Here is an 11,725-nt window from a genome sequence, read left to right as displayed (position 1 = left end):
ATTCCCAGAAGCTGTGACGTAGAGCAGCGCAATGATTATGCAGAGGTAGCTAGGGGCTAGCCATTCAGTGGTTGGATCAGTGTTGGATCACCAGTGATAGTGTGAGGTATATCTTACTCATCTCTTTATCAGTCATATTATCTGTATTAGATAGTCAGTGAGGCATCCAAATATTGTATTCATAAATGATTGCTTAATAATACAAACCCTCTGTTGTTGCACCGGTTTTCCCACATTGGGCTTTTACGGGGACATTGGTCCAAATATAATGGTGTCACTTGTGTGTTATTTCTTTCTCGCTCAAATTCTTGTTTCCGCATATTATTTAAAGTTGTGAAGGTTGTAGTTGTATTTACTTCGATATTTACAATAGAGCACAGTAAATAACTTGCATGGATTAATAAGTAGGATAAGTAATATCAGTTTGCTGCAGTAGTGATTAGGGGATTCTCGAATTTTCACATGGTATTAGAGTGCAGGTGAAGCAAGGGACAAGACCAGAAGAGCTAGCATTGAAGAGAAGGAGGGAGATCGAAGTGTTGCATAGGTAGCAAATCAAATCCCCATAGGGATTGCGCAATCCAAGGCAAGAGGGAAAGATTTTCGTGGAATATCTCTCTGAGTGAGTCGATAGAGAGATAAGATTTCTAGATCAAGATTTGTCAGCAACAGAGGGAGAAACGTAGCAGAAGCTTCAGCGCAAATCAGTTTCTGGTGAGACACAATTTTTCTTCAACAGTTGCTGAGGCAGAAAAACATCAGAAGAGAGAAGGAGACACTATTTTGAGGGAATTTTTCCTCAGAATACTTCTAGCCAAGAAGTGTGAATTCTCATTTGTTGAGAAGTAGTAGAGAGGAGTAGATCTACTAACTCCAGCAAGGAGTGCGTAGGCCATCCCAACGGTAGCGCAGAAGAGAGAGGAGGTAGTTCGACATTTTGTAGGCCGAGATGACAAAGGCCAAGCGGTTGATCCTCGATGGAGTGAGGGATCACGTTGTATGTCATTGCTGACAAAGGGACAACTAAAGAGATGTGGGATGCCATGGCTACACTATATCAAGGATATTCCGAGGAGCGGAAGATGTACTTCGAGGAGAAGCTGAGATCAACTAGGGTGGAGAGAGGGGAACATATTGATATGTTTTTATCAAAGCTTCAGGAAGTCCGAGATCAGTTGGAAGTTGTAGGATCAACACCTCAGCCTATAGAGATGGTGAGGTTTGCCTTGAATTCAGTTTCAAAAGAATGGCAAGTGTTTATCCATAATATCCTGGGCAGAGAGAAATTGTTGGATTGGGAAGGAATGTGGGTTGCTCTTCAACGGGAAGAGATGAGGTGAGACTTAGTCAAGTGCAAACTTGATGGCAGCAACAACAATGGGATGAAGCCCAAGGGGGAGGAAGAGAATGCAACCCTTGCATCAAAGGGGTAGTAGGAGCAGCAGAGGTGGAAGAAGGACATCTCAAAGGTCAAATGTTTCCAGTGTGGTGAATTTAGTCACTGCACTACACAATGTCCTCTCAAGAAGAAGGACAAGGATGAGAAACATGATCCGCAGGCTACAACCGCAAATATCAAGGAGGAGGAGTTTTCCATGATTGCCTAGATACCTCCAGGGGAGAGGTGGGGTGATCTAGTACTGTAGTTCAAAAATAACTACATATGGGCAGGATCCTTGAGGAGTCCACCTCTTGGATCAATACCTTACTACAGGAGCCCATATTAGTAGTAGCAGGATGGACCAGGATCAGTTGGTGCAGAGGAGTTCTAGAGAGACAGTTGCAGTGGCTAGGAGCGCCAGAGATTGAACAACGCAGAGCTAGTGTTGGAAGTAGTGCAGTTGGCAGAGAGCAGAGTCAGTAGCAACACAACGCTTCAGTGACAACGCAAAGACTAGCAGCGGTCAAAACTTTAGCAGCAGATGCATCACGTTGAACATCTTTGGTTCACTATTTTGGATGTTTTTCTGTTGTTGTTGCAGAAACAACAATAGTTGGAGAGGGTTGTAGTGTAGATGCAATGTTAGCAGTGGCAAAGCCAACAACAACACAAATACAAAATTTGCGAGGGTTGCAGTGCGGATGCAGAGTTGGCAGTGGCAGGGCTAGCAGCAACATAAATGCAACATTTGTATAGTAGTTGGTGGGCAGTGATGCCAAACATCAACAACACAGAGGAAGTTGTTACAGAATCTGGGTGATGCTTCAATAGATTGCATTAGTAGAGCACATTCCTTGCTAAGAGGGAGCGTTGATTTCTGGTAGCATCAGATGTGATCTAAGCCTCTAAATTTGCAAGGAGGCTGGGACACATGTATTCCAAAATACCTAGAAATCGTTTTGGGAAATTCCACCCGGAGAAGTTTTTATTAAAATAATTAATTATTTTTAATGGAGGCCTATGTATAAACTAAGGAAATTGAAATAATTAAAGGGTATTACTTAAACTAGGGGTGAAACTTCTGGAAGAAGACAAGGATCAAGCCAAAATGATCTAAGCCATTGATTATAATCTAAATTGGGTTGTTGGTTCTCAACGAGAATATTATAAGAAGAGGCTTGATGGGTATTTGGAAGACACATCAAGTAAGAGATCAAGAGATCGATTTCTGAAGAGAGCAATGTAGCAGTTGCCGGAGAATTGATAGAGGTGATTTTTTACAGCGAGGGGCAAAGATAGTTTCCAATTGGATAGTTTTCTGATCCAGGGATACATCGTAGAGAAGGCAGAGAAAGATCCAGAAGGGGCAACGCCGAGCCACGTTGGGCAGTGTAGGGCCACGCAGAGGTAGTGCAAAGCTTGAGAGGAGATCCGAAATTTACTGGAGAATCGAGTTCCAAAGCCAACAGTCAGGGTGTGAGTCTGGGAGGGAAAAAAGTCAAAGTTCCAGAGGCATATCGATTAGCCAAAGGTGTTGAAAAATGTGCAATAAGAAATGTTAAATTTAGAATTGGGTGAGAGGTGAAACTGCTAAAAATAGAAAGTTATAAAAATAGCATTTCTAGGTCCCTTCCTATTTATAGTAGTCCCTAGTCTATCTATAGGAAGTAAAGTTAATTTTGGTCTTAACAGCAGTTGGAAATATTAATTAATTAATTCAGTTGAGTTAATTAGTTAAGGAAGTTCGAATTTGAAGTCTCTGTGAGCATGCACATGAGTTGTCCCACTGATTGAGGAATTTATCCTTAATCTCCTCCACTGATTGAGGGAATAAGTATGACTTCTATAATGAGAGAATCAATTGACTTAGTTCTAACTAGTCAAGTCCAGTTAGATTATTTTAACAAGTTGTTAAAATAATAAAATATAGTTTGTTAATGCTTGCATGCATGTGACAACTATTATTTTAGATAACTGAGGATTCACTCATGGATAATTGTTGCATGTCAGTTCTGTCAGAGACCCAGTTGAGATCAGATGTGGGACAATGTACTATCAGATGCTTGACTATTTCTAGTAAGTAGTTTTTGCATGGTTGAGGAACTAGTGTCCTCAAGGATTGCGTAGTTGGACCATTGGTTAACTTGGTATGTTTGGAATTAATTGCATATGCTTTTGCTATTATTTCCTAAGCAAACTGCGCAAGGAAATAGGGATTGGACCATAGGTAAAGCCTTTATATACAGGGCTTGGTTGGTTCATGAGACATATCTTCATATCTTCATAGTTCATTGAGAACTGAATAGCTTGAGAGCTAATTCTTTTTGTATTGTGAAGAGGATTTCCACTTGATTGATAATACATGGTTGGGATTTTATGTTGGTGCTTTCCCCTTGATATATCTTGTGTTATGTGTGATTATTTCTCTTGATCAGTTATGCATGTTTCTACTTGATGTTGCTCATGAATTTGATTATGCTTCCGCTTAATGTTTTGTAGAAGTAGAACAAGTATTATGCTTTAGGACATTGCATATATCGGTTTGTTCTACAGGTGAAATTTCTACATGGTATTGGAGCACAGGTGATCAAGCAAGAACAATATACTAGTAGGAGAAATTCGAAGTTTATTATTCAAGATATAGATCTCAAGTTCTTATCACATCTATTTCATCGATGGAATTCTATGGTTTGAGGCTTGAGTATGCCCTTGATGGCAGCTCAAACTATATAGCTTGGAAGGATTGCATGGAGGCAGTTTTGGAAGATAATGGCCTTAAGGATTTCATTGATCAAGAAATCCCTAAGCCTACTGACAAGATTGAGTAGGTGGAGTGGAGGAAGTGTGTGGCTAGAGCTATGAGAATTCTCTTGGAGGGAGTATGAGATCACATTGTCTCAAGCCTCCATGGGAAGGAGACTCCGCATGCAATGTGGAAACATTGAAAGATTTATATCAGAATAGCAGTAATCAGAGGAAGCTGGCACTGAAGGACAAACTTCGAAAGATCAAGTGTGAAAGGGATGAGATGATCTCTATGTATCTGACCAAGCTCATCACATGCAGGGATGAGCTTGCAAGTGTAGGGGTCGTGACATTGGATGAGGATATGGTGAGTCTAGCACTCCTTGGCCTTCCTAAGAGCTGGCATAACTACCAGGACTCAGTGAATGGGAGGGAGAAACTGCCAGATTGGGAATGACTATGGTCGGATTTGATGCAGGAGGAGATTAGACGGAGCACCAGAGACAGTTCTTCATCCATGCATGATGAGGAGAACTGTGCCTTAGCAAGTAAGGCGAAGAAGGGGAAGGAGAAGGTTTCTCTTTCCAAATCCAGTTCTTCCGATGATGGGAAGAAGGTTGAAAATCAAAAGTGCGATGCTTTCGTTGTCATGAGGTGGGCCATTATGCTGCAAATTGTCCACGGAGGAAATCCAAGAAGGGATCCGGGGAAGGATCTGAAGGTGATGCACTTGCTTCACAGTTTGAGTTGGATTTCACACTCTTCGCATGCATGGTTTCATCCATGGTGGGAAGTGGTTGGTTTCTTGACAGTGGAGCTTCTTTCCATATGACCGATGATAAGAATTTGTTCAGTACTTTGGAGGAGAAAGATCTCCAGATACTCATAGCGATGGGTAATGATGAGAAGTATAGTGTCTCAAGTGTAGGCACAGTTATTTTTTAGAGGGAGCATGGAGCTCGCCGTACCTTGACCAATGTCAAGTATGTCCCAGGACTGAAGAGAAATTGGTGTTGATCGTGATGCTAGAAGACAGAGGCTATGATGTAGTCTTCAGTAAGGGAAAGGTTTTCCTTAGACACATCATCACTAGATAGCTGAAGCAGATTGGTTCACGCGTCAAGAACCTGTATGCTCTTGAGGTTCAAGATGCATGCAAAGCCTTGAGCAGCAAGGCAACTGATGGAGACTCGGTGGTTGAGAGGGAGGGTATATTACCTCTCAACATGCAGAGCTAGAAGAAGTCTCAGAAGATTATGGAGGAGCCACGATTGGTGCAGCAGCTTAAGGAGGTTATGGAGCAGCCACAACAGGGGAAGTTGAGTGGAGATCGAGTAGAGACATCTACTCATGCAGAGACCTCCAATAGGGGGAAACTTCGAGCCTGGTGGGCTTAGGGATCACATGCAGCCATACCTCCAGGTAGGAGGTGGGGCGATATAGAGTGATCGTCCCAAGGAGGAGGGGTAGGATCCTTGAGGTACCCAACCTCTTAGATGAGACCTTGCTACAGGAGCCCCGATGTGGAGTAGCAGGAACTGATTGATTGGGTAGAGATAGATGTGGATGGAGCGATAGAGAGAGTGACAGTGTAGGGAATCCTAGGACAACGCATAGCTAGCAGGCTGCAGCGATGTGAGAGGCACAAGTGTTTTTCACAGTGCTAGGTGGCACAAAGAGGTGTGAAATGGTGCGATAAGCATGGAGATGTTGAAGTAGCGCAGATGTCAGAGAGGGAGCACTTGTCAGCAGCAGGTAGAGCTTCAGCATCAGAGTATGTTCCTAGCCCAACATAGTGGTCAGTTGGGAGTGTTTTTGTTCCAAGTGTTGTTGGAGCAAGTGGACCGGGTAGATGTGTTGCATGCAGAACATTCTAGAGTTACAGGATTGGGTTCGAGAGAAAGCCTTTCTTGTTGAGAGGGAGTGTTGAAAAATGTGCAACAAGAAATGTTAAATTTAGAATGTGCTAAAAATAGACCTGCTAAAAATAGCATGTATAAAAATAGCAGTTTGGCCAGTGATGTCATTGGCCACATTGGGTGAGAGGTGAAACTGCTAAAAATAGGAAGTTCTAAAAATAGCATTTTGGGTCCCTTCCTATTTATAGCAGTCCCTAGTCTATCTATAGGAAGTAAAGTTAATTTTGGTCTTAACAGCAATTGGAAATATTAATTTATTAATTCAATTGAGTTAATTAGTTAAGGAAATTCGAATTTGAAGTCTTTGTGAGCATGCACATGAGTTGTCCCACTGATTGAGGAATTTATCCTTAATTTCCTCCACTGGTTGAGGGAATAAGTATGACTTTTATAATGAGAGAATCATTTGACTTAGTTCTAACTAGTCAAGTCTAGTTAGATTATTTTAACAAGTTGTTAAAATAATAAAATATAGTTTGTTAATGCTTGCATGCATGTGACAACTATTATTTTAGATAACTGAGGATTCACTCATGGATAACTGTTGCATGTCATTTTTGTTAGAGACCCAGTTGAGATTAGATGTGGGACAATGTACTATCAGATGTTGGAGTATTTCTAGTAAGTAGTTTTTGCATGGTTGAGGAACTAGTGTCCTCAAGGATTGTGTAGTTCGACCATCAGTTAACTTGGTATGTTTGGAATTAATTGCATATGCTTTTGCTATTATTTCCTAAGCAAACTGCGCAAGGAAATAGGGATTGGACCATAGGTAAAGCCTTTATATACAGGGCTTGGTTGGTTCATGAGACATATCTTCATATCTTCATAGCTCATTGAGAACTAAATAGCTTGAGAGCTAATTCTTTTTGTATTGTGAAGAGGATTTCCACTTGATTGATAATACATGGTTGGGGTTTTATGCTGGTGCTTTCCCCTAGATATATCTTGTGTTATGTGTGATTATTTCTCTTGATCAGTTATGTTTGTTTCTACTTGATGTTGCTCATGAATTCGATTATGCTTCCTCTTAATGATTTGTAGAAGTAGAACAAGTATTATGATTTAGGACATTGCATATATTGGTTTGTTCTACAGGTGAAATTTCTACAAAAGGAGTGACACAGTCCCCAGAAGTTGTGATGCAGAGCAACGCATTGATTGCACAGGAACTCGCAGAGGTAGCTAGGGGCTAGCTATTAAGTGGTTGGATCAATGTTGGATCGCCAGTGATAGTATGAGGTATATCTCACTAATCTCTTTATCAGTCAGATTCTCTGTATTGGATAGCCAGCACGGCATCCAAAGATTGTATTAAGAAATTACTGCTTAATAATACAAACCCTCAGCTGCTGCATTGGTTTTCCCACATTGGGTTTTTCTAGGGACATTGGTCCAAAAATAATGGTGTCACTTGTGTGTTATTTCTTTCTTGCTCAGATTCTTGTTTCCACGTATTATTTAAAGTTGTGAAGGCTGCAGTTATATTTACTTTGATATTTACAGTAGAACACAATAAATAACTTGCATGGATTAACAAGTAGGAGAAGTAATATTAGTTTATTGCAGTAGTGATTTGGGGATTCTCGAATTTTCACAGGTGTAAGGTTGGAGATCTATGATAATGAAGAGTATCATCAACAACCAAAATGAAATACACATTGACATTGATGAACTCATACATTAACTAGAAATTCCATGTGGTGATAATATTGATTTTATCTATGGCATATACCTAGGTTTTTAATATGTATACTCATATGATGAATTTTATATATGACATATTCTAAGAATATTCTTTGATAGAAATCTTGATCTTCAATAATAGTAATAATACTCTATGATAGAGCCTATGTTTCCTTGTTGGTTATGTAGACAAATATGATAGCATGGGTGGCTAAGAATTATATTGAACCAACATGACCTAACTCTTTATCCATGGAGCCCCGCCATAGCATACCAATAATCTCCACAAGTGCTCAACATCTAATGAGCATTTCTCCTATATTCCTTTTATCTCTTGTGCCAAATTCACCATTTGAATGAGTGTATCGGACCATGAATATGAGATATTGAACTCCTATTTCTTAAAGGAAATTCGATTTGCAAATTTTAAAATATTAAAAGGAATTTCAATTCAAAGCATACTCCATGCTTTATTAAATCCCAATATCTAGAGTCTTATGTACCCGATATAGCCACCTTCAAATTTAACAATGAGGTCAAGAAGCCATTGTAGTTTCTCTTGGATTAATCCTAAGTTTTACAAACCTTTTTACAAACTGTAATAGATTCTAAGGGACTCAGTTTGACCACATATACCAAAAACTTAATGAACAAGGCTTAAATGTCAATGTCGTGTTCCAAAACCAAGACCACCATGAAAATATGGCATTTCTTAGTTTTAAAGGAACTTTCTAGATCACCTTGAGTTAATAGATATGGGTATTAATCTTTTTATGACCTAAAAATAACATCAAATGATGAAGCAATTCTCAACCATTTATACCCACATACTAGCTCATACTCAAGTAAGGATTTCCTACAACCCCAAGCCTAATCCTTCAATTAGTTTCTTGGGGTTTTGATACCCAATTTAAATGTGCCATTAGTGATGTCTCATAGTCCTTAATTTCTCAATTATAATATTATCATTAATATAAGATTGAAATTTTTGTCTGCACATAATCCAAAGTTCTAGTCAATGAATTCAAACAATGTGTGTTTAAGGGACTAAATGCCATACATATAGGCTAAGGAAAAAGAACCAAGGAATTTATTAAGGAATTTGTCTTATGAATGATGGTAGGTGCAGACTACCATAAGGTGTGTTCTTAGAATAAAATTCCTACTCATAAAATATCCCCTTTTTGGTGGAGAAATGGCTCAAAAACCTCAATATTCATCCAAATTCTCTTAGCAACAAACAATCCCTTTTTTTAAACCAAGATAAGAGGAATAAGGCAAGATAGGAGGTTAATTCCTTTCCACCCTCTTTTACAACAAGGTGGACTAGATCAAATGAGTTGTCTCCTTCTAGGGAATAAATAATCCACTTGGTACATAGGTTTAAGCATTTTTCAAACATTAATAACTCCTAGTTTTGCTCGATCACGAGGAGTGCAATAAATATTCCACTCTAGTATATAAAGACACATTTCGCTTCCAAATTAGACCAAATTGTTGAAGGGCACCAACAAAACATCATAATGATTTTGGTACAAAATTGGTAATGGGAAACTAAAGAGAGAGGCTTAGTGAGCCACTTCATCACATTCTTGATTCTATCTATTGTTGATTTACATATATCAATAGGAGAAGCCTAGAAAACAAAAGGGAATCCTATGGAATGTAAATATTTATCATGGTTGGATCCAAACCCACCCAATTATCAAGTTAACAAGAAAAATGCTCCATACTTTGGTGATAGCGTGCCTTTTTCATCCTGAATATAAGAGCTTGAGGCTAGAAAAAAGGTATTAAGCATTTTTCACCAAAGTATGGAGCATTTTTCTCGTAATGACCACGATTATCTCCCAAAAACCTGAGGTAAGGAGGTTATTATGGTAATGGCTTGGTTCTTCCAATAATTCCATCTTAAACCTTCCAAGGGCATGGGGACTATGTTCCAAATATTGTAAATATTTTTAAGTTAATTGGGGCTATTATAATGAGACATATTCAACATATAATGGACTTGGGCATATATGGTTTATGAATTCCCCAAAAAAATCCAAAGAAATAAATATAGAGAGTGACCTTAGCCATGTCTTGAATGGGTTTCGAACCTAATTATTAAAAAGTGAAAAAATTATTCTCCTTCAACACATCTATATCGAGATATTGGAAAAGTCTATATTCAACAATTCTGATGTTGGACAAACTGGTCCAAAAAAAGATTAGAGGAATTATTCCTCCTATACATGTTAGGTTCATAAAGCTTGATATTGGATTGCGACAAAAACCAAACTTTTGTCTTCCTAGGACTTTAATGATGTCGAAGCAATCCCTCTTTGTTCTATTGGGCATCCAACATGTTTAAATCGCCATAGATGAGCCAATTTACCTATCTTATCTCTTTATCCATTTACCACCAAAAGGCTTTCCTTTCTAGTGTGTTATTGTGTACATAAATGCTAGGCACCCTAAGGTTGTGACCATCAAGATTTATGTTGACCTAGAGGTGTCTTTGAGTTGGGTCAACTCCTAAATCTATGACACATTTAGCAATAAAAGGAGACAATAAAAGCATCATCATCCCTTACTATCCTTATAACTAAACATATAGGCATTTGAACTAGACCATGCAAAATTACGGGACATTTTGAGAAAAAAATGAAAATATCATAACTTCTCACAAATATAGACAATCTAAGTCCTTAAGATAGCAAGAGCCTTCTAACTATGTTTTACAACTTGGATCAATGAGAACCCTACAATTCCATGAGAAACTGAAGAGTTCCATTCTACCAAGGAATGGTAAAAGCCTACTCCAACATCAACTACATTACAAATCTCCATAGCATCCCCTTATTATAACCTTGGAAATATATAAAACTGTAGGGATAACATGATGGGAAAATTGTTCTAGGGTTATAGGTTTTTGAAAAGGACTCTTTCCCTCTTATGTTATGTCTTGACTACTTGGAATTCCTTAAATTAGACAACTATTGCATGCATATGAGTGTTTTCCCTCATGCCTAAGACATTTAGAGGCACCTTGAGTGTTTTTGGGCACAAAAGCAACCAATTAGGAGGTGGGCCTTTGGTGGATTGCATAGATTTTGATGAAGGTTGATGTTATTTTCTTGCTCTACTTCCCCTTCTTGTAAATATAATCTATCCATCTTGGGTATTAACAGGATCCAAATTGGATTTTGGGCTTGATAAGTTAAAAAACATGTTCTCAACTTGGCCAGGATAATCCTTAATAATGTGGTCTTATGTTGTGAGATCAATCAAGTGTTTGATGTATTGATATACCTCTCTACCTAGCTAATTAAATTATTATCTACTTCTGAGTTGATTGATTCCTTAATATCATCTTTTAGGTTGATTTGCACATGAACTCTTAACATGATGCGACTAAAAGGTTCTCTTAAGCCCATCATAGATTAATTTACTAATTGCTTCAAGTTAGACACTCTAAAAAAGTGTTAAAACTAAGGAAGGAGGCCATTAAACTCAATCTAGTCATGGGATGAAGTTGGACAAAGATCTCAACAAGGAAATCTCCAATCCAATGAGAAAAGACCACCAACATATTCCTACACAGCTAAGGATGTCATTAAGTGATAATGATACAACAACTATGACCTCTAAACCAAAATATTAATAAAACATTCTATCAAATTTGTAATACTTAGGAATGTGTCCATCAAAAAACTCCCAGACCTCATGAATCGAAGCTCAAATCATGTTCTTTAACAAGATATGACCAATAAAATATCCAATTAAAACATGCACATTATATCTCTAACAAACATCTTTCTATTCAACATAAAAAAATCTTAAGAAGAGCCTTAAAGAAATTAGGAGGTTACATAATCATGGAAGGACGTAAATCTCCATCAATAAATTTGTAAGCTTTCTTGAACATTGTTGTTTTCCTTGGCCATTTTAACCAATTATGCAACTATATTCAACAAAAAAAATCTTAACAAAAGCCTTAGAGAAATTA

This window comes from Pinus tabuliformis, chromosome 4_2, assembly GCF_031772625.1.
Source record: "Pinus tabuliformis cultivar Carrire ecotype Pingquan chromosome 4_2, CPIR1, whole genome shotgun sequence".
In the NCBI taxonomy this organism is placed as follows: domain Eukaryota; kingdom Viridiplantae; phylum Streptophyta; class Pinopsida; order Pinales; family Pinaceae; genus Pinus; species Pinus tabuliformis.
The sequence above is the reverse complement of the archived record's forward strand: the minus strand, read 5'-3'. Positions refer to the sequence as shown.